This window comes from Balearica regulorum, chromosome 2, assembly GCF_011004875.1.
Source record: "Balearica regulorum gibbericeps isolate bBalReg1 chromosome 2, bBalReg1.pri, whole genome shotgun sequence".
In the NCBI taxonomy this organism is placed as follows: Eukaryota; Metazoa; Chordata; class Aves; order Gruiformes; family Gruidae; genus Balearica; species Balearica regulorum.
In genome coordinates, this window is record NC_046185.1 from 166,095,177 (window position 1) to 166,119,343 (window position 24,167).

The 24,167-nt window shown below is 42.4% G+C and overlaps 2 long non-coding RNA genes across 10 annotated transcripts in view; both read right to left on the minus strand.

The window, feature by feature from the left end:
- The window catches only part of LOC142600637 (uncharacterized), a 37,590-nt gene extending 17,012 nt beyond the window's left edge, over window positions 1-20,578 (minus strand). The window contains exons 1-6 of one of the 8 annotated variants that reach the window (XR_012834237.1): window positions 19,144-20,287; window positions 18,492-18,628; window positions 18,276-18,406; window positions 5,819-6,001; window positions 2,104-2,221; window positions 45-628 (exon numbers count right to left, since the gene is read on the minus strand). This is a non-coding gene — a long non-coding RNA (uncharacterized LOC142600637). Of the gene's footprint in view, window positions 1-44; window positions 629-2,103; window positions 2,222-5,818; window positions 6,027-18,275; window positions 18,629-19,143 lie in introns of those variants that run through there. The other 7 variants (XR_012834234.1, XR_012834233.1, XR_012834235.1 and 4 more) reach the window with 7 other exon arrangements.
- The window catches only part of LOC142600638 (uncharacterized), a 184,167-nt gene that overhangs the window by 125,633 nt on the left and 34,367 nt on the right, over window positions 1-24,167 (minus strand). The gene's annotated exons all lie outside the window — the stretch shown is intronic.

Below are 24,167 nucleotides of genomic sequence, written 5' to 3' on the forward strand. Positions count from 1 at the left end.
TTGACTTTAACAAATGAAAAAAGAAAAAGGAAGAAGAAGTAAAAAAAGGAATAGCATAAATGTATTCAGTTAATGGTTGGTCTCAATCCAAAAAGAGAAAAAGGGTGGAAAAACCCCCCAAACCTACAGAACATTTTCAATCAGAATTTGGACTTTTATCTTTCATGATTCCCAATCATTTGAGATCTTTCACAGGTAATTTGAACCAGCTGACATTTTCCCTACATGAAAGAATAAACATTTAATTTGCACTGCAGATTTGGGAAGAAGAATTCTAATCCTATTTGCTTAGCCTCAGCAGAAGCACAGCCGAATGCAAGATCTTCTGTAATTACTGCCTCAGTGCTACACACGGCGCAAGTAATTCAATTAGGAATCCCAATGGGGAGGATCAGACAAAAACAATACGAACTCAATATTTAGCAAATGGGGTTTAAGTCTCATCCATTCTTCTGGGTCAGTGGTTCCAAGGTGGCAAAGGCCAACAGCATCAGAAGGTCAGTTCCCAGAGGTGTCTGGGATTGATATCTTCCATAAAGACAAGCTGGTGGTCCATTCTAGATGGATGCCTGTCTTGTCCAAACCACTACTGCTCTTTTGGAGCTACTAGTCATCTCTTTGGCAGCCTCTGTGGAAAAGTCAAGGGTTAAATGTGGTTTTGAGAAAAGCAAATCTTTCTTATCTGAAGGTGGCCCATCTGGAAGAGCCAACAGGTACCATTTAGGACAAATCTCTAAAATTCATTATTATGTGGCCTTGTTATTATATTATATGTCTTTCTGCTTCTCTAACCCACCATTTTTGGCTAATTTTTATCATGATGCTGGTTTCTAACATGGTTTTGAATCAATTAGGGATGGGGAGGGGGCAAAAGTGATCAGAGGTTTGGAAAAAATTACATGAACAAAGAGTGAAGGAAATAATTCTTCATTCTGGAAGTAAATAATTGGAGGAAAAAAATCAAAGAACTGTCTTAAACATGTATCTGCAAAGAGAAAGTGGATAGGCCGTATACACCGAGTGGGAAAAGCAGAATACTTCTTCCAGGGAAATAATAAAATAGCTGGGACAGGATTTTTTTGTGCTGCTGAAGATAGTCACAGAAGCGGAGTATGTTATCCTGACACAGACATTTAAAATGGGTCCAGTGACCCTTACTCGATTGACTGCGAAAGGACCCAAGGTGGACAAGTTCATAGGTAGATGTTTAAACAGCAAAAGTTTACAGAGACGTGACATGAATCTTGTCTTTGGGAAAACTTTCTAGTGACATCAGTAATATGGTAGAAGGATATGTCACATTGGAGAAGGCATGGAGCCTTTGTTATTAGGGATTTAAATACGAGTTACATAAATATTTCCTGGGTAACATTTCTGTATTTGATGCTGCCCTTGGGTGAGGTATGGATTATGATCTTTGAGATCTCTTTCAGACGGTTTCTGAACCAACTTCCTGCAGGTGAGGATATGGACTCTGCCAAAGAGGAAGGTTCGGAGGTACTGCTCCACAGCTGGCAGGAATTACAGAGCTATGAGCAGAGATGTTTAACATCTAACAGAGCGGAGATCAAGCTTACTGTCACAGTCCTTTTGTGGGATCTTAGATAAGTCATCAGGGGTCTGATCAACACATAGGGCCATTTGAGATGTCCTCAGATAGCCTGGCTGATCACCAGCTCCTGAAGGTCTCCCATTGGCCCTGTGTCAGGTCTGTCAACGATTTGTGCATGTCGAAGACACCTGAAGGAACCCAACTGGGTGCCGCTATCCATACTCTGACAGCTGAAACAAGCTCCTAAGATTCTTCTATAGCCAAGGAGAGATGTTTTTCCAGTGAGCTTTGTTCTCCACATACTCAGTCAATCACCTGCTGAAGTTGTCTCTTGCTCTCCCTGAACCGCTGGTTTAAGAAAAATTGTCTTGCCTTATGGCTGAGTTGGCAGACACGCAGCAAGCACAAAAACCCAAATATTCCCTCTCTATTCAAAATGGGATATTTCTTCTACAATGCACAGTTTCTGTTCAGTTCAGAACAAGCACGGAAAATCAAACAGGATCAGTGTTTCAGAGAAGTGTGTTTGATCCCCATTGCTTTTTCATCACCTGAAATTTTTCATCTGCCGGACATCCTCATGATGTCACTGTCTCCATAGCAGCAAGCTGACATCACTGTTGGAGGGTGATGGATGAATTCATGTTTGGGATTTGTAGGCTCATGTAGCTTTGAAAAAAGAGGAGTGAAACCACAGATCATAAGTCAAATGATACCTATGTGGAGTAAGAGTCATTAAATCATGTAAATTAAAGTCACAACTGAATGGGCATTTTGGATGTTGTGTAAAAAACAATTTCTGCTAGGATGTGTATGTAATATAAAAAAGTGTGGAAGAGAACTGAAATCAGCATATCCTTTTTACCACACAGGATGCTGAACCACATCACAGCCTCTACAGTAGAGGCAAGAGCTGGATATCGGCCTTTAGAAACTCAGCTTGCTGTGATAGTATAGAGTCATAGAATCATAGAATGGTTTGGTTTGGAAGGGACCTTAAAGCCCATCTAGTTCCAACCCCCTGCCACGGGCAGGGACACCCTCCACTAGCCCAGGTTGCCCAAAGCCCCATCCAACCTGGCCTTGAACACTGCCAGGGATGGGGCCTCCACAACCTCTCTAGGCAACCTGTTCCAGTGCCTCACCAACTTCACAGTAAAGAGTTTCTTCCTAAAATATCTTCCTAAACATATCTTTCCTTCTACCCTTAAATATCTGGTCAAGATCATAACTCCAAAACACAATGGCCCAGGCAAAATGTTAACCTTCAGTTATTAATATCATTGTGGTTCCTTCTTTTCATACTAGTGTTCCTTGGTTATATTTTTGGTTGTTGAAGGTATTTCCAAGCATTCATTTGCCTCCATACCAGGTTCTGCAATCACAAGAATCAATTTTGCTTAAATATCACCAGTGATCTTGGAGTTGCAACTGAGATTCAGTCTGGTATGAACACCCTGTTTAATCTTTGTTCCCTAAGTACTGATTTCTTTTATTCATCTGGTTGTCTCTGTGCTGGTTTGCTTATCTTCCCAAGGCAGTGACACCCAGCACATGGGCATACAGACACAGACTGGATAACATCCCCCAGGTACCAGCATCCACATCAACCACCCGTTGCTAGAGATTGGCTCCATCCATGCTGCAGTCTGCACTTTCTGTCTTCTGTATGCTCAGATTTGTTCCTGAGAAAGGAGCCTGGCACTGACTCTGTGATTGCTCCAGAAAGGAAAGGTTTACTCTCACCTAAATCTGTGCAAAATTGTTTTTTCCTTTGTGTTCTGTTATATTCAGGGGAGGGTGCATGTCGGCTTTTTTCCAAGTAGGAAACAAAGCTTATAGAACTGGAGTGAGGGGGTGTGGGGCAAAGGAAGTGCAATAAAGAGTGGGAAACTATTTAAAGTTGACTTTAAAATGAGTTGTTAGGGGTTTTTTTTCTTGCTGAAATAAAAGCACGACCCTAAAAATAATTCTTAAGCTGCAAATGAAGTTATTTTATTCCATACCTAAGCCAACTGGTGGGTTTTTGTTTATAATTAGTTGTCAAAGTATTATTTAAAACAAAAAATTAAATGCTTGATATCTAAAACACTCCAAAAATTATTTCAGATTTTCTCTTTCATTCATGTAAGCATACATACAGAAGATACTTTCTGTATTTTAAGTCATGTAAGGAGAGGTGTGTGGTTCCTCTCTGGAGCCACAGCAGGTGAGCACACACTTTGCCATAGCTCCAGATATATCAGGGACATCCCAGCCACCCAATGATGCACAAATCTCACTTGTATCCAAAGACACCCTGGACCCAGCAGCCACAAAAAGGAGTTTCAGTCTCTCCTCGCATACCCCATTTTGCACTCTCTTTGCGTGATGCTGGCACTATTTCTGGCCTCATGGTGCTGACAGGGAGAAAAGTTAACAGGAGAAACAAGAAATGGAGGAGAGCTGACATCACCTTTGGGCCTCTTTCCCTACAGCCCCCCTTGTAAATCTGCACCCTCACCAGGGGTTGTTTTATCCTGACGTTAACAAGGGGTTATTCAGCACTGCTCCTAAACCATGTGTTCGTTCTGTTTGCTTTGTCTGATTGAGAGCATTGAATAATTTAGTTTCCTTTCTGGTGTAGGAGATAGTTAACTAGTTTTTGTTCCACTGACTGAACATATTTTAATGACAGCAGTTAATTTTGGTCAACATTTCAGAGTGGTATGAGATTTAAATAGTAAATCACTACAAGCAGAGTAAGATTGCCATGTCCTCCTGTCATAGGGTACTGGCTTATCTGTCCAGGCTAATGGTCATCCCTTCTTTAATCCCTTCCCAAGTCCAGACAATGATCTTGCTCCGCTGACTTGTTTTAACTGTTGTCTGAGATAATCCATCTTCCCGAAGCAAATGCTAGAGCACCTGCAACTACTAAGAGGCTGAATGGAGAATGCAAGTCACCTCTATTTTTTGCTGTATTTACAGCAAACCCTTTTCAAAGTTTGGAAATGCAAATAGAGCACTCAAGTGTCTAAATGTAGGATTTGTCTCATCTAACTTTGTAAGTGCCATTTAGCCTGCAAATTTAGACTGGATGTCGGTCCCTCTGTGTTGCTACATTTCCCATATAGTTGTTGAAAGGTCAGCCAAACATCAATATAGACCAAATGTACTTGTGTAGGGTGACCTGTAGGGTGACCTGAACTATTATTTGGGATACATTGACTGTACTGATTAAAGGTTTAATTCAGTTGTCTAAATAAAGGTGCCTAGTGTGGAAAAAAAAGTCAACACATTTTCATGGAGCTGGTAGAAAGGACCCAGGACCACATGAATCAGCAGCTGGAAGCAAGGACATCTCAAACGTAATTGGCCATACACACATGGACAGCTCTAGTTCACATGGACACACTGACCTGTGTGGTCATCATACAGTAAAAGGGAAGATTCAGGTGCCTAAATAGGCATCTAGTATCATTTGGTAAGCCATAGAGTGTCCACATGACCTCCAGCTACTGCTCTGGAGGACTGGGTTCCTATTAAGTCTTGTGTCATATCTGCCAGACCTATATCAAAGTCCCATGCTTTTTGGCACCTCCAAATGACCTTTTTTGGCCATGGGTAGTCAGCTGATTCATGCCTATTTTAGACTTCTAACAGAAAGCAGATGATTCCCATTGTCAGTCACTTGCTCAAGTTACCCAAGAAGGCATCAAAAGAAGCAAGATCTGAATTTTGGCTCCTTAGTTTTAGAGTTTTGGCCCGAACTGCTGATCTATCCTGCTTCTAGGTCTGCTGGGTCACATCTAAACATGTATGCTGGGCCTGCCTGCTCCCCTCAAAGCCCAGGGCTTTTACATCCCATGCAGGGCACTTTGAACTAATTCCAATCTCTTCAGAGACAGTGTTTCCTGTTTCTACAGCCCAGCCGACTCCTTAATCCTTTTATCCAGCTACTATTGTGCCAACTTGTCCTTGTGTTCCTGTTTGACCTCATCTTGATTCTTTCACCCATGGGCTCCGTTCCCACCCCCTGCACAAGGCATGTACTTTAAACCTGCACTCTGTGAAATGGAGTTATGTGCTTTACAGGGAAATAAACTCGAGCAAGTGTGCATAAAAACACATTCACACACACACACACACACGCCCCGGGTCAGCCTCTGCCTGTTGCTTCACCTCTTCCATTCCCCAACCAACTGTGACACTGAACAAGTCACTTAACCTCTCACTGTCTGAGTTTACCCAGCCATAAAATGGGGATAAAAATACTTCACCTACCTCAGACAAGACATGTGGTTTAATTCCTTCATGCTTTCAAAGTGCTTTGAGTTCCTGAGCTGGACAAGAATTGGCTTAAATTTTCTCAGGTGACTAAGGTTTGTGGTGCCCAAACTGACATACATTAAAATGGTCTTACTTGTGCTTGCTTGCTTGCTTCAACACCGAGGCTTGCCAGGGGACCTTAAGTAAATTGGGGTTTTGTGTGCTTTTTTTTTAAAAAGGAAAAGGGGTTTTTGCTACAGATCATTATGTATTAGGCACATAGTGTATTTTGCACAAATCATTGTGTATTAGGCATTTCTTGCAGTTCAGGACAACTGATGTGCTCTTTGAGTGTGTGTTTAGAAGATACCAGGCTTAGAGAGGAACAGTTTGCTTGCACTAGGACAAAATCCATTTTCACTGATTTTCCCAGAGATATTATTTTTAAGTAAGTAAACCTCCTTTTAGTCAAATCACTGCTAAGTACTGTAAATATCATTGTTTCCATTTCAGACGAGTTAGGAGGGTTTTGGTTGCTGAGATTTTGCCCTGTGTTGCTGTTGTCCTAACAGCAGGTGTTATAGTTTATCAGGAGGAGACGTAACAAGATCCAAAGACACAGACCTAGCATATTCAGGTTCAGCTAAATCCCTAATTTTTTAGAGTCTGGGGTATTAATCACTAAAACAGTGGGCCAGTGGGTTTTGCATCATCCACTGCTTTGAAATCAGGATCAAATGCCATTCAGAAAGTGATGACCCAGCCCAGACAGAAGTTTTTAGAGGCGTTTCAGATGTTGAGAGAAATTCTCTGTTCTGAACTCTCTTATTACCTTATTAGCAAGTGTGATGGCTGCTGCTCTGTAATAGCTGCCCTCCCACTTCCCACCTCCTCTCCAGGCTGAAAGGTTAGTGATTACATAAGTAAAAATGGCATTTTGATTATGATGACTCCTGATAAGGTGTGCAGCTAGCGTCCAAACTAGATTAAGATGGCTTCCGAGAAGTACCAGGTAAAAGGGAACCTTCCCCTTCTGGACAGAAAAGAAAAGCAATTCTCCATCATTTACTGAGAAATAAGACAGGAGGTGGCTGAAATCCTTGTTTTTCACCTGTCCTTCCCATTTTTCCTCAACAGCTGCATGGAGGTTCATGGGTTTTGGAGGTTATGCAGATACATCTCTTTTTTTTCCCCTTTCACTTTTCTTTAACTTCTAAAACTTGTGTTTGCTTCATAACTTTTCTCACCTCTTCTCCGCCCCCCCACCCCCAATTTCTGCCATTCACTTTCTTGTTACTGTGCCCTAACAGCATATTAGTCACCCAGTGCCAAAGGCAACATACATCACCCCGTGACGGCTCCTTCTGCTTCCACCCGTGACCTTTAGAAACAAAATAGCCAAACGCAAACAAGAAGAGATAAGGGCTCATTTTGAATACAGCATTTTTATTTGCTTCAGGTGTGATTTATAAAGCTGTCACTGAGTTCTGTTGGCAGCTGCGGATGCAGTAGGAAAAGTTGTTTCTGTATCCCACTCAAACAGTGATGGGAAGTGATTTAACTCTTTGGTTGCACCAGGAGGTGTGCGAGTGCCAATCCTTTGGGCCTCTTTCTTGAAGGGGCACAAGGAAAGGCTTCAAATCCAGAAGCTGATAGCTGGGGAGATCCCAGAGTAAATCTGATCATGAGGTGTGGGGGGGTATCATTCATGTTGACTCCCCAGAGCTCTGCCCTTCTTCCTTTACATTACAACTGCATTAGAAAACAGATAATAACATGGGATTTAAGCACTCGGCTCCATCTATCTGACTGATATGTAGAAGAAAATAAACTTTTTTTTTCTGTCTTTGCTGCCAGTTTGCTAAATTAGCTTGGACAACTCACGTCATGTCTCTGATCCATGGTTTCTCCATTATTGTTGTGAAGATAAGACTCAGTTCTCCCATATAAATCTCTTGGGGATTTACTGAAGGAGAGTGCTACAAGACAACTGGTCACTGCTATTGTCACCCTGCCCCAGAGCACAGTCTTGAACCTCCCGAGAGGCCCTTCAGCATTTGGTGCCTCTGAAGCAAGGTTGAACTGAGGCTGTTGGGGAGCCATAAGGCCAACGTGCAGCAGCATGCAGGCAGCATGAACTTGGGACTGTCTTGGAGCACAGACCATCCAGCAAGGAGCCCTCCCTGCCAGTGAGCCCTCCTGTTCTCTGTTCAGGAGATAGCAATGGATGTGGGAAATACCCACACCCACTGCAGGGCTGAGGGCTTCCTCTGATCATCCCATGCTTCTGAGATCCCCATAGGCTTGTCCTCGGCATGAACTCTGTGTGGGGAAGGTCCTGCTGCAGTCTGACCTCCCCTGCAAGGCCAGGGTCCCAGGGCGAAGGGAGCAGAAGACGGGTTGTAGTGACTCATGCACTGCATGGATGAGGCACAAAGAACGTGTAGCACAACCTCACTAGTATGTTGTGTGTGCTGTGAATCAAGGCATCTTCCCAGGTACAGCAGACACTGGTGACTCCAGACAATATTCAAAGTAAAAAATCCCACATTAGCACTTTAATACATGAGATAATACTCACTCTTTTACTATGGGCCAATGATGTGCTCCCCACCATCCCAACTTCCCTGTTTCAAGTCTTGTGCTTAAAGCAATTGATTGCACATGAAGGCATGTGAGTTCAAAGCTTGACTCTGCCATAAATGTCCCCAAAGACTCTGGAAGTTAAGTAAATCCCTCACTCCGCTCTCTGTAGGTGTCATCCCTTTCCTCCTGTGTTAAGCCTCCCTACACATGAAGACACCGATCCCTCCTTCTGTCATTTTGTATGGCATCTAGTGAAGCCATGATGCCATCAGAGACCTCCACAGACTCTTATAACCAATATGAAGCACCTCCATGAAACAGGGATTGAAGACTCCCATCCTGAAGCACATGATCCCTATGTATGTTGGCACAAAGTCACAGTGGGACTTAAAAATTGTGATGTGTTTCATTAAGACATTTAGGCATCTACCTTTCTCTCCTACAGAGCTAATGCAAACAAACTACAAGACAGAGAAGAGAAGGGTCATCAGCAATCTGGAAAATCAACACATCCCAAGATTTTGGGAAAATGAGTTTTTAACACCAATCCAAGGGATGGTTCCTCTGTTTCTTTGCATAACTTGATAATTTATGCTCGGGGTAACCATACTCCATCTTGATTTGTGGCTGGCTCTATCTACAAGCCAAGATCATGTTCCCTGTAGTATCCATGCTTTCCTGACATGTAGGCTATTGTTAAAGTGGCAAGGGGCAGCAAGGGGACAGCAAAACAGCCGTGCTCCACTGCCTCCTTTGCCTATGTACAAGCCTTCAGAAGTAGCCTGGTTTCTGCTACCATGGATGGAGCAACTGGAGAATATGGGCATGACTCTCCAGGGACTTCTTTCTACAAGAGTAGAAAGGCTGAGATGCTTGGGCTTTCCTACCAGCTATGTCCAACCTCCACTTTCAAACTCTCCTTTCCCATGTCAGGAGTTGCCTGGTCCCTTCTCCTCATCCCAGTACATCAAACCTCAGCATTGTCTGAGCTGCTGAGAAACTAAACCACACCTGCTGGACCAGACAGACACATCCAGCTCCTAGGCAGAGCACATCACTCAGGGAAACCATCATGTGCCAAGCATCCCATCCATCCCAGAGCCCCAAAACTCACATCAGCAACAAAGCACATGGCTTCTCCCCTCGCCTTGATAATGGAATATTTCCATCAGTTCCTCTTAGCTTCTTTTCCCATAGCGTTTTCTCAAGTGAATACAGTTCTCCTAGTCTCACCAGTCTTTGTGAGTGATGCCAAAGGGCCTGAGCCTTGTGACACTACCCCAGAGTGCAGGCTTATTATTTCTCACTCCCCCACCCCCTTCTTGCGATTCATTTGAGGACTGAGGGGTGGCTGTAGGTAGAAAGTCGCCTTTAGGTTGTTTTTGCAAACATTATTACACTGTCAAGGCAAGGTGTAAGGCAAGGCTGTTGAAGAAAGAGATTTGACAAGTGCATTTATTTTAACAGGCAACACAATTCAGTCCATTTAAAAACAAGGCAGGTTTGTAAATGCTTCTGGGAATCAGCCCTGCAAATACTGGTGTCCATAGGTTCTCTAAAGTATAATTAAGGCAGGAGTTGATTGACTGAAGAAAAATAGAACGTCAGCAATGAAGGCAATTATAGAAAACAGCAGCTCCTTTGCATTACTGTTCTGTTTTGTGTTCAAGCTTGGAAACTTCCTCAAGAAGGAGAGATCCTATGGCCTAACCACTCTGAAGCCAATAGTAAAACCCCTCATTGGCTTTAGCACAGCCAAGATCTAAGCCCCAAAATAAAGTTAACGCCAGAGAAGGCTCTGATGACCCTGTTTTTAAAGGTTTTCCTTGGATGACTCTCCTCTTGATCGCGGTGACAGCCCATAAATTGGAGCAGCCCTAAGATGGTCTGAAATGGGGTAATCCAAATCTGATATTTGCATGAGAGTCATCCTATGTAAGCCTCACCCACATCAGCTCCTCAGTCAAGCTCCCCCAGTTGAGCTTGCATTGCATGTCCTTGTACCACGCTTCATCTTCTCTCACTCTTCAGCATGCCACCCATAACACTTGTGAAGCACGTTCACAAAAATGGACATAGACCACACTTGCCCTCACAGAGGACTCTTCTTCATGGATGGCATGAGTCATCTCTGCAACCTCAGAATGTGGCCATTCCTTTAGCACATAATCTTTTGTGCCAGCCCCTCAGCTGTCATTTGACCCCTAAATCAGAGAACGTAGTAGCTGGGACTACACATCATGTATAGAATAGGTCTTCCAGCTTAGACAAAGCTCCCAGAGAAATCTTTTCCTTTAGAGATCTAGTAAGCGCACACCCAACCCCAGCTGCAGCCTGTAGCTGGCTTGCCTCAAAACTTCCCTGAAGAAATAAATAAGAGGTTCTCTCCAAATTCATTAAAAGTACCCCAAATGTGTTTATTGACAGTGGCTTTCTTCCCTTCCAGATAGGGTTGGAAGGAACTTCTCCCTCTGGAACCAGACCAGCATCTGAGACACGATGTTAGAAACACAGCTGGGCAACTCCAAATATCATCTCTTGGAGCTCTCTCTTTCGTTTTCAGACCACATTGTTTTCCACACATTGGTGCAGGCACATTAAATGAAAAGTACGCAGTTATGCGTTTAGAGAGGAGAGAGAATCACAGCACTTGCCAACAGTCTTGTGTATTGAACTGTTTTTGTAAATATTTTTTCAAAACACTGGAAAGGAAATCATTACCATTACCCTTAATTTATAGATGGTGAAACAGAGGCCCAGGGATGCAAAATGAGTCACTAAAGACCATTCAGCAGGTTCATGGCAGAGACAGACTTCTCCTGAGAGCTATCCGATAGTCACAAGACCTCACATTAGTTGTTTTGCAGAGTTTATAGAAGTTATCTATTTTGAGCCTGGGAAAAAATACCCTCATAAATCCTACTGTGACCTTAGAAGATCTTTCTTACCACCATTTCTTTCCTAATCGCTACCAGAGTGTCCTGTAAATCTTAGTGAGGAGGGGACTTGCAGAAGTGTCTGTACCATCCTCACCAAAAAGAGTTTCTGGGAAAGGGATCCACCGGTCTCCAAGACACGGTGAATGCCATGTGATGTTGTTGGCAGATTTCAGAAGCAGATGCACACATGCTGACAGGAATTTCTGTTTTCCACTTCAATTAAGGGGCAGAGGGGGAAAAAAATAACCACAAGGAGCTGTTAAACCAAATTGCTAACAACCTTCAGCCCATCAGGGTTACTGACAGCTTCCACAAACTGTTTGCAAAAAAGAGTTTCTGGTAGAAAAATAAAGCTTTAGGGCCAGACCTGGCAAAATCTCAGTCCCCTCTGAGAGGTGCTAAATGTCCTCAGATCCCCATGGAGACACTTGCTAATGTTGCGAGGTTATTACAGGATAAATGAGGGCACGGTCTGGACAGCTTGCCTAACTGGGGAAAAATAATACTTTTGACACTGTGTGTGGCTCTGAGCAGAGGAGCTGACCCTCGAGATCCAGCTCCAGAGCCAGGATGAGTGGTTACAGTCCTGATGAACACAGCCCTGAAGAATGCTTCAGTTTTAGGTCCTACCGCTGATGGCCCTGCTGGTCCTAAATCCACCACTGAGAGCATCAGCAGATTCTTCTTCATTGGTGGAGCCAGACCTGCTCTGCTGTCACAGGCAAGTCCCATTTGCCATGAGCTAAATTATCATTCCAGCATACACCCTCATTTGCTGTTTAAAACCTTTCAGGGAAGGACTTTTTGCACCATTATCATCCTAATGCCTCATGTTGATTTTTATTTAGGACATTTCATATCCAGTTTGGCTGATAAAGGTTACGCAGAGGGCCAAGGAAAAGCCCACAGGACCATCAGGACACTTCTCCTTCACATATTGCCTGGGACAAGAGTCTCATAGAGTCTCCTTCCTGCTCTCTTCCCAAAGGACATAATTTCATTTTTCTGTTTTAAAGGTCTTACACTTACTCTGTAGCATTAGGAAGGGTGATGTGACAGGTATTGGCAACGATCAGGCTGTAAGGCATCCTGAAAGACCACACCATTGAACAGTGAACATGAGTTCTGCTTTCACTTGTAGCAAAGAAATAGAAAATCAAAAAATCTTCCTTTCCGTGGGACCTTGCCACCCACCTTGTGCCTATTGGACTGGAAGTTCTCTAAAACCAGCTAAGTCATTTTCTAGTAGTTTGTCCCCACAATTGTAAATCATGGTGGCCTCCTGCAGCTGAACAGCCTCCTTGGATCCCATTTGGACAGCAGTGCTACACGAGCTCCCAGAGCAGCCACCAGGGAGTCCTAAGCCTAAGTTCTTTCAATGCTTTGCTTATATTTAGCCTTGCAACATTACCTTACCTGGTTTTAGGCTGTTTCCATGACAACCAGCCCAGCAATAAAAATCAAGTGTTGGCTGCAGGATAGGGGAATGAGGGGAGGGAGTTTCATGACAAATGACAAAGACAGGCTCCCGAGTTACTCCAACCCTACCCACTGTGTTATCTCAAGTAGGACGGTTCTTTCTACCTCAATGCAGAGCTGCCATGAAGTGTAGGAGAGTGCCAGGAAAGCCTGGTGTCTTGTAACTGGTTTTAAGACTTCTGTAGGATTTTCACTGTCAGTGGGAAAGGCTTATTTTCTGCTGTAGCAGAGCCCATGGGAACAGGGTGGTGAATTATGCACAAATAAAAACTCATTGCACCCTTCAGGCCGTTCTTTTTAATAGCTTTTCTCCTGGGCATCCCAGAAACAGGGCTTAGGCACAAGAGAGGTTTTGTGCAACTGAGAAGCTGTGGGAAAACGAGTCTGCCCACAGCTAGATGCTGGGAAATTTAGAGTCTGTGTATGAGCTTCTGGTTTTGAGAGTTTTACAGAAAGCCTGTCAGCTGTGTGACAGCTTCTGAAGGGCTGCAAAGCGGATCTTTGCAAAGGAAGACTTCATGAGATCATTAAACCATAGGCATTACCACGGTGTGATGAAGTTAAATGGTTGGTGAGCCAGGAAAACTAGAGGAAAAGGTTTTGCAGATGAGGAGGATGTCAGGTTGTAAAAATTCTTATGATGTAGAAGGTTTATTTCTATAACAAAATGACTTTCCTATATTATGGTTTCTTCTCTGTATCTGCCTTTTGGAAGGCAAGATTTATAACTCATGGGACTGACCCTCCAACTGCTTAGTTTGAAGTCCAAAACAGCAAGTATGTCTCCCACAACAGGAGTGACCCATTGTGTATTGGCTTCCTCTAAGAAAGATTACAAGTCCTATTTTTAATTCCTATTTCATAACACGATTAACTGCTTCCCATATGTCTAAATGCTTACCATGACTCTTCAGCACCTTCCCAGACAATGCCTGGACTCTTTTGCTTGAAAAGATTGGATTTTCTTTGATGGTGGGAAGTGTCAAGAGGACTAGACCATATACACATTTATACTGAGATCAATTTTTAAATGTATCTTATGCTGGCTAAGTGATGAACTGCAGATGCATTTGTTACTCATGGTCCCCTGAGATACAGAGGCTTGCTATAGATTGATTTCTTTTACTGCAATATCACTTTTAATAACATTATCCAACATCATTTCTTATGTTTCTGACAAGTATGACACTACCTGGTTTTTGTTTCTTTTTAAAGGAAAAAAAAATAATTTAAAATATAGGAAAATGAACTCCGAAGAGTTCAATTACTGTCTCCAAAGCCAAATGGCTGCTTTCAGCATTTCTGCATCCCTTATCGAGAAGGCAATGATTACATCTGGAGATATCTCTGAGTGTGAACCAATATCCCATCATTTTGAAACACCAGGAGACATTTCAGAAGATGACATGATTTGGTATAACTCCACAGGAATTAATTTACATGAAATTACTCCAGCAGAAGGTTAAGATCATTGTGTTTGAAGCAAGCAATAAAGTTTATATCTAGCCAGGGATTAGGACTGGTGCATGTGGTAACGGAGAGTGCACGATGAGAACTACCAGTGTGACGCTGAGCTAGACTTCAGAAGTAAAGGTGTGAGTCCGATCAACATGAACTCATGTATTCACTTATGTATCTGTAATCAACACCCACTACGGATAGGGACTTCGCACCACATGATAGCTGCTGGGTTACAGAAACAAGCGTCCACCAAAATTTCTATAATCTACCATTCATATTTGCACAAGACAGGGTGGAAGGTGTCTTATCTGAGGTTCTGTCTACCTCAGTTTAAGAGGAAAGTATTGGAAGGACTTTTTAGCTCAATCTTGAGCTAGGCTTCCACTTATGCAACTCTATGTGTTTACATGCATTCAGCTGAAAAAATGTACATATGCACAGAGTGAAAACAAAGGAATGAGGACTGCAAGAAAAGTCCCTTATTTGGAAAAATAGGAAGTCAACATAACTACATTATATGAAAGATGCTAGCTCAGTTGCTTTATCAACTTGGACCCTTAAGAATCTGAATATGACAAAACAACACTTTTTATTGGATGATTAAAGGGGAAAAAAATAAGCTAAAGAATGCCTAATGCCTGGGTGAGGCAGCAGACACAGACATACAATTACTTACAAGAAGTAGTCAGTGGAGATATGAACATTAACATGACATGTGACTCCCTTTGGCATAAATCTGGCACTGGAGGCCCCAACATCCATGTAGGTCTTCTCCAGGGTAAGAGAGAAACTACTGAACCTCAAGTTTCTGAGACCTACCTGACAGCCAGCTCTCCCTTCAATCCCACTTAGGTTTTTTCCCAGTTTAACACAAAACCTCCACCACCACAGCCCCAAACATTTGCTCTTAAAATCATTGAGTTCTCCTCTGGGGGGAGCAAAACATGACAAGTTAAATGAATTAGGTAATGCTTTACCCGATATAATTTACGGTGCCACGGGGAGTGGAAGCACACACATCTCTTCAGCTTGTACTCAGTCGCTCCGTGTGGACTAGAGCTAATAAACTAGAGGGGAGTGGAGATGAGATGATGGAGGGGAGGAGCCTGCCCCCTTCATTTCTTGATCTTGGAGGGGCTAGTCTAAGAAAATGGTTACCAAACACCTGGAGCAGCACCTAATTAACCAGAGTGAGATTTTAGTTTGGCAGGATTAAATGCTGACGAGCACCCAGGGTGCTGTGGGTCTGGTTTGCTCACTGCTGGGAGCAGGGATAATGTGCTACGTTGCCCAGCCCTGTGGGAACATAAATTTGGGGGAGGTTTGAAACAACAAGTGCCTTGATGCACAGGTTTGCTGATTGACATTCCTCTTGTGGATAGCTGGAATTAAAATTGATTGGGCAGGGTAGTGTGTTAAAAGTTTTGCTGGTCTAACTGGATGTAGTTCCACTCAAATTCATTGTGATTTATACTGGCATAGGAGATGGCTCAAAGAAGCTGCAAAAAAGCAGCAAATTCGAAATCTAGAATAGGGAAAAGGCAATTTAAATAGAAAAGTTAATCATATTAAAGTCTTGGTGAGTGAGAGTTTCTTCTGAGAGAAGTCCAAACTTTTTTCTGTAAGGCAGGCTGGCCACACTGGTTGATGCCAGTGGAAGATCTGATTTACTCACTTTCTGTGGGCCTTTGAGAAAATGGGAAGATAAGACAACACCTCTTCATTGAGTAAGGAAAGAAAAACTTGTAAGTGAAAGCATCTATGCATAGTTAAAAAATAAGTGTTGGCTGTCTTGTCTTGACTGTCATTATACGGATAATCCTGAGAACAAACCTATGGTAGAAGTATATTAGCACAACTCTGTTGATATAATTGAACAAAGCTGATTTATACTTATAAAAAGCAGTCCTGTGCTATCTGCCAGGGGACAGAGAATCAGATACTAACAGAGCTGGAAGAGTCCTTACAAGACTAAAGGCAGAAACATTTCCAATTATACTTTCCCTGACTGTCCAGCTAGCTTCGAAATATGCCAACTAAGAGACACTACCTCCTCTCCAGGTAGTCAGTTCAAGATTTTCTTACCGTTACCATTGTGTGGGTGCTGTATGGGCATTTTATTACTTATTATTATTATTGTTAGCAATAATAATATTATAGTAGTAGCAGTAATAGTAGTAGTAGTAGTAACAACAATATATAATATAATTATACTATGAGTAGTAATAATAATAATAGTAATAATGTTATCATTATCACTAAACCCACTTACACTGGCTGAGTTTGGTGTTCAGGACTTCATGTCTGATCTACTTGTGGATCTGGAAAGCTAATTATTTTCTTCTTCTGTTCAAAAAAACTTTTGCTTATTCCCTCAGACTCTCTAGATTAAAAACCCTATCTCCTTTGGTCTGACCTCATCATTTTTTTTTAATTTCTTATTTTTCCAGTAATTCTTCCCCACACTTTCTGCAATCAGTCCTGAGCTTACCCAAATGTGGCTCTTATAAAGTGCTCTTAGGCTTTGTTGCAATATTGGCTAAATGTTGGTAGACTGTAATAAACACCCAGGTCAAGTGGAGACACACAGAGCAGGATTCAGTTGCCAAAAGACGGGACATTTTAAATGCCTTAAGGTATCCTTAGTATCGTATAGTACCTTTCTTCTATTTACTGCTCCAAAAAGTGTTGGTTGTCCCTTACGTGTTCTATCTTATCTGCCACTACCACACCTAAGGTAACTTGCAGGCACCTCAGATGATACTAAATGACTGTACGCAGGCAGCCAGATGTGATGAATCTTAACTTCAGCATTGAAAACTTTACCAAAGCCAATGAATACAGCATTAAAATAAGTGAGCTAGTCTGCAGGATGCTGGGACTCACACAAAAGGGACTGAAGCTGACAATTCTATGTCTCATTTCTGATGATATCTTAATTTTTGCACTTCACTGCTCCAGCATACTTTGTGATGTAAGTGGGATCACGAAATTCTCTGCAACATTGTGAAAATATTCATAGCTGTTAACCTGATGTCCAGGGTTTGTTGGGGGACTTCATTTTTTCACAAAAGCAGTTTACCTTCAAATTATAGTAACGTGTAAATTGAAGTAATGAGGGGAAGAGATAACTGATTTTCTACAGTTACTCCAGAACATAGGGTTTTCATTAGGGTAAAACATGATTCCACCAAAATTTTCTTCTCAAACACTTTTGTCACAGTCTGAATGGATCTTTTAAAGTGTTTGTGCCTGTTGCCAGATCACCCAGTGCAAGAGTATTCACGGCCTCTTTTATCCAAGTTAAACACTGGTGAGCATATTGCAAAGCCAATATTTATTTAGTATCTAATCAGGCTTGTTAAATTATCCAGGCCCTGCCAAGATCAGCAACGTAATTTGAGCTCCACACTCAACCACCACCACCATTCAACTGGTTCTGGGTAGGAGCTGAAGATGTTGATAGACTGCCATGGCCATTAGGATTCAGAGGTGATCATTTATCACAGCAAACGAGTAGGAGTTGTGTTTTCTATTTTCTATGCACCATTAGGCCTGGGGTGTTTGCACTTCATGGATCTCACTCTTACTAAATACATTTGGAAAGCTGATTTCAATTGAGCTGAAGCAGTTTCAGCCCAGACTTCAAGCCAACACATGACCAATCTGTGTAATCCCAAAGGGGACATCACAAATTGTTCTGGAGGTGTTGTGAGTCATGTTCCTATAGCCACATGCTATGAGCCTTGCTCATGGTGTATTAAAGCTAAATACATTATTTAGGAAAGGGAAGGACATTCCTTTGATTTTCAGTTCATACCGAGTTTAAACGAAGAGTCTATTTAGGAAAGCTAAAGCAGAAGAAACAGCACAAAACAACACAGGAGAATTGACCAAAAAGAGGCAACAGGTTGGTAGATAAAATATTCACTCAAGTCACAAGGAATTCAGTGTCAAGTAATTCATCTGAATTAGGCAGAGGAAGAGCCTGAGCAGGGATGACTTACACAGAAGATGACTGAGATCCCTGACAAGTAGGAAATGTAGGTTCTTGGAGGAAATCTCGTACTTCCACTGTGCTCAGAAATTCAGCTGGAAAAACCTTCCCTGAAGAAAGCTTCACAGGTCCTTTACATTCCTAAGAAAATGTTCCATTTCAACACATCCACCTTTTCCAGGCTAAAAAAGTGAAGTCAAAACATCCCTAAACAGTATTACCATACCTCTCAAACAGCCAATGGCTGGATTCATCTGTCCAAAATAGACGTGTCAAAGTTTGTTGGGAAACTTCTATGAATAGGAGGTTTTAGCAGGTTAGAAAACACATATCCAGTATGTTGTAGGTCGACTGGATCCTATTCTGGAAGGAGGAAAAAATGGTGAGGTAAGTTATTTCTCAAAGTCTCATCCTGACATTTTTTATTACAATTCTATTCTGATATTACCTGTTGATCAGTGCTTTCAAACACAACAGCATTCTGATGTGGTACCTGTTACACAAGAACAATCTCAGTTCAGAAAAGTTCCAAAATTGAGCAAACACATCGAGTTGAGGTTTGGTGGGGGTTTTTTTTGTTTTAAGAAACTTAAGTTACATATGAATTCTCAGTCCTGAGCTCCGTCTGTGCTAGGAAGGGTGGTGCTTAGAGGAAATCCCTCTGAAGTTATTGGAGCTATGAATGAACCCTGAAGTTCTCTTAATGGGATGAGATCTAGGTTTGGATCCATATGGCTTCCCATTCATGTGGGAAAATCCAGAGGAAATTCAGATTCACTGAAATAGACATTATAAAGAAATAAATCAAGGCAACTCATGCCCACAAGATCTTTCCGTCTTCAAACACCAAGAGGAGGAAAAAAATCAAAGTGCCTTACCTTTACATGACATAGCACTGTTGGACTAGAGCTCAGGTCTCTGCTCACAGCAGGCACCGTCATGCCTACACGGCACTTGTGTCAATCCAGCCATCATCATGATCTATAGTGCCTTGAATTCCCACAGTCCCCAGACTCCTCAGTCTCCCTTTTGTTTCCCTGCAGGATTCCCGTGGTCTGAGAGGCGGCAGACAGCCCAGGCATCTCCCAAAATCTGGCCTGGGCTGCTCCCTCCCTGCTGATTCATAAACTGGAATGGCAGTCATTCCTAGGTGCCTCCTCAACAGCCCTCTCACACAGGCTTATGATCAGCTGCAGGAGCCTTTATTTTCTTGTGGTCAACCACTCTCCCCTGAAAAGTCTCTGGAGGAAGCATTATATTTCCTCACACAGGCTTTGAACTTCTGGATTAGCGCTTTCCTTTGCAGCCCGAGCACTTCCTGCACAGAAGGAATTTGTTCTGCAGCCTTTGGGGAAACCTTGGGTTAACATGAATGAGTGAAATCTGACAGCGAGAGGCCGTTTCCAGTTTCCCTCATCCTAATAGCCCACTCGTTTTGCCTCCTCCCAGGCTTAAGTCCTGACTCAGGATGAGCTAAGTGCTTTGTGAGGCTCCTACCCTACAGAAAAAGGCAAGGCAGCTTGAATTTCTTTCACTGAGGGTTTCATTGCCTTAAAGAATCTTGCAGTTATCTGATGGAAGAGATCAGCCATCACAAAGCAGCTCACTTGGGGTAAATTGCTACCGTAAAGTTTTCAATTTCTGGATTCAGACCCTCCATATGTCATGCTGCTTCAAATGTACTTACAGTGGTGTGGGCACCCTCCATCCACAATGGAGTAGAGACTGGAAAACACTGGGTTTGTACTCAAATATTCTTAAGAGTATTTGATAAAAATATTTTTAAAAATTCAGATGAAATTAAGTCTTTCAAACTTATGTGCTTGCCCTTGATTTGGTCAGAAATTAGGAGAAAAAAAAGAGCTATTAATGTAAGTCTGCAGGACATGTTCTCTGTAGCCCAAAAGGAAGGGCCAAGGTCAAGAGCATGACCCTCATGGCACAGCTGACATCTCAGCAGCTGCTCCTCTCCCTGAAACTACTTTACCCAGCAGGGTTTGAATCATGCTCAGGACATGCAGGTTCCTCTTTGTTAGCATCACCCTATGTCCCTAACTTTTACTCAAGTGCAATTATGTGGGTTTCACTGTCCATTATTATTGTGTGGACAAATTCAGCCATGGTCCTACTGTACACAAGGACTGTCTTGGTGTTAGATCTGAACTTATAAAACAAGCAGAAATTAATGTACAGGCATTTTCTTCTTTCAAACCTGCTACTGAATGATTTCTATGGCATATTAATTGTTAGGGATGGGATTTAATTTAATTACTCAAGTCCCTGGTTTTATTGCTGACATAATTTCTGCCATCTTCTCAATACAAGAAAATACTTGAGCAAAAGGGCAAGATGTTCTCTAAGTTGACATTAGCCCAATGTAGAAAATCTCCAACATTCAGTAAAAACCCAGTTTAAACTGAACATGAATACAAGAAGTCTATTTTTCAAATAGCCTCTGAATTGAGCTTTCCAGGAAAAGAAACCTGGAAAAACTGAACTTTTTCTGTTGGAGGCTGTGTGGGTTGGGTTCTGTCCTACCGCCACTGGAGTAATTTCCTTCGTGATTCCTCCTGTTGCACCTTGAGGCACCTCCTTGGGATGGGCAGGCTTCTTCTGCATTGAACACACAGTTTGGACACCTAAAGAGCTTTTGATCAACTGGGGAAAATTCTTTCAGTTTTATAGAAAGGTCCAGAAATATCGACAGCTGGAGTAACAAAACTCTCACTGCAATTGAGTTCCCACGGTACAAAAAAGCATCGCCGCCGTGGTGTGTCTTAGTGGTTTGGAAATCCTCAACTCCTCGTTCTGGGACAGAGCATATAGTGGGGTCCTGAGGAGTGGAAACCTAGCAGATTTATCATGAACACAGCCTGGTTAACAGCTGGGATCCTACCTGCATTTTAGAGAAAATTCACTGAAATTTATTTTTTCAACACATCTCACATTTTCTCAAAAATGGCTTAATAAGAATGTTTCTACTGCATTTTGGGATGGCATTTTAAATAGATTGGGTGAGGAATAAGAGAAGCATATAAAAACAAGGAGGGCAAAGGGGAAGCAACCACTTTCCAATATGAATGCTATCCCACAAACATGATCAGCAAGTGAACAGGACTTGCAGAGGACAGCTGCTCTTGTCTCTGGCCATTAATCTGGATGCCAGGTGAGGTTCAAGTCCCTGTTACATTCTTGTAGACCAGGGCAAGTTACTAATTCTCTGTTCCACAACTCCTTCTCAATAAGATGTTCAAGTAGACCTGCTTCTGTTCCACATGTGGAGTCCATCCTTGCAGCTCCCACATTCCTTTCCTTGCAGATCAGCTCAGAGTGGGGTGAGGGTTCTCAGGAGCAGACTAGGTCACTGGAGGAAAAAAGAAAGAGTCTAAAACTAGCACTTTTCATTTCATTGGCAACCCTTGGTGCATTTTTTCTTTCTCTTTCCTCCTCCTCACACTTGCTTGTTCAGGAAATGAGGAACGACGGAATTTGTGGATTAGAATTGGCTGAGAATCTTCTGCTAACACTTTTTTCCTAGAAAGAGCCCTGATTCACCAAGCTGCAGCTATTTCCTTCAGGATGTTGAAAAAAAAAAAAGCCATTAAAAGAATAGGAGAAAAAAAAAAATGGTGTTTTGAAGTTGTATACAGCTTTCAGCTTCTTTGAAGAATATATTTTACTTTTGCTTTGAAATGGCTCTTGTTTTAACATTCTTATTACTCTTTTTATTTTATTTTTAAGGGTACCTAAAAGATAAAAAATACCTCAAATGACCCATCCTGAATTTTTCACAGATTCCTGGACTACAAAAATTGTCAAGTTTTGACAGGAAAACTTTTGAAATCTGAAGTTCTCACAGGACAAAAGGAAGTTTCACAACCAGCTCTATTTCAATATTATGATTATTTTCTTTCTGTGTCTGGAGTGGGGGAGATTTTATGGAAATCTGATTGAAAAATATGTTCGCTGGATCTAGCCACATCCTGCGTTCTTTGTCCCACAGCAAATCCAGAGTGACTTGAATAATCTTCATGGCTTTGCAGGCTGTGCTGAGATAAACAAGAGCAGAATAATTTGTCATGATATCCCTAGAAGAAAAACAAGTCTAGATGTCACATCATATTCATTTCTGAACACGTAAGAGTGTTGCTCTCGTTCAATTGCTAGTTCAGTGTTGGCAGGCTCACCAACTCCTGCCTGAAACGCCTGTCAAGAAAAGTGGTTACACTACTAGTTTTGAAATGCCTCTCTCCACCTGGGGAAGTACTGAGCCTCCCAAAGTGGGGGCACAACGAGCAGGAGCACAGAGTTTCTAATGGTCATGGGGCAAACTGGAAAGCAACACAGGAAGTTTTTTTTCTTTGGGGGCTTTGAGCATTCATTTCCTAACGGTATGACTGGATGGGCTAGCGAATCATAATTCAGCACGTATTTCTTTTGCAAATGGTCCTGGAGGTGACGGGGACTTCTAATTGCGGCCTTCCAGTACCTCAAGGGGCCTACAGGAAAGATGGTGAGGGAATGTTTGTTAGGGAGTGTAGTGACAGGACAAGGGGAATGGCCTGAAGCTGCAGGAGGGGAGATGGAGATGGGATGGGAGGCAGCAATCCTTCCCTGTGAGGGTGCTGAGGCCCTGGCAGAGGTTGCCCAGAGAAGCTGTGGCTGCCCCTGGCTCCCTGGCAGTGGTCAAGGCCAGGTTGGATGGGGCTTTGGGCAACCTGGGCTAGTGGAGGGTGTCCCTGCCCATGGCAGGGGGTTGGAACTAGATGGGCTTTGAGGTCCCTTCCAACCCAAACCATTCTAAGACTATGATTCTGTGATTCCAAAATGGAGGGACTGGGAGGACAGTCCTCACTTCTTCCTGTCTGCTACCGTGAGTTCAGAGTGCTGAACTCCAAGCCCTCTGCTGCTCTCACCTTGTTGGCTGCGGCACAGCATCGGAAGAGCACGTTGGGAATAGACACTGTGTTTCTTACATGTGAGCATTTGTGGGACAAAAAGCTGTTTTGACAACAGGCACCAGGCAGACAGGTTTAGCAGAGTAAAGAGGAATCCTCTAAATACCGCTCCTGTTTCTGCAATTTTCCAGCATAGCTTCACTGATGACAGTAGTGGAGTTTGCAATGAGGTAGTTGATTCCACCTCTCTATAAATAACTACTTTTTCCGTACAGGACATATGAATGCAAATACAGGACTATGAAGTACCATGCTGGCTTATGAGGAATTGTGATAGCTCCTCTTCTCTGAGGATGACTTTGAATGGGATTTCAGCAGCTTTTATACCACAGCTTTATACCAAACTTTTATACCAAGTTTATCTGTGGTTAGGTTAGGCTTGTGGGTAAAACAGGAACTGTTCACGTGACAAGATGTTCTCTCTTATACCACCTAAAATTAAAAACAAAAGACAAACAGAACGTTAAGAAAATACTGAGGCAACTAAAATATACCGGTTGAAGACTGGCCTATATAGAGAGATAATAAAGTCCATGGTCACACGAATACATATGGGATTTAATAGAAAAGATAAACGTTCCCTAAGAAATCATGGCTACAGAAATGGGGGGGGGGGGGGAAGAGGGAAAAGACCTAGTTCAGCATGATTTTCTCAGAATTAAATCTTTCATGTAGCTCAAGCTGACGTGAAATAAAATGGCAAACAACAGCTATGGTGCATTTTGGAAACAAGATACACTACTGCTCGCAATGGAGAAAGGAAAACTTCAGCTCCCATGAGGCACTGCAGCAGTTCAGGGAGATGATAGGTCCCTGCTCATCTGGCCTCAAAATCGGCCTAAATTTTTAGAACTGTGTTCTATTAAAGCTTTGATCTTGTGGATTTTTCATTCTTGTTTTAAAGGGCTGTAAATATTAAATTGTCCAAATTTCCCATAGGATGG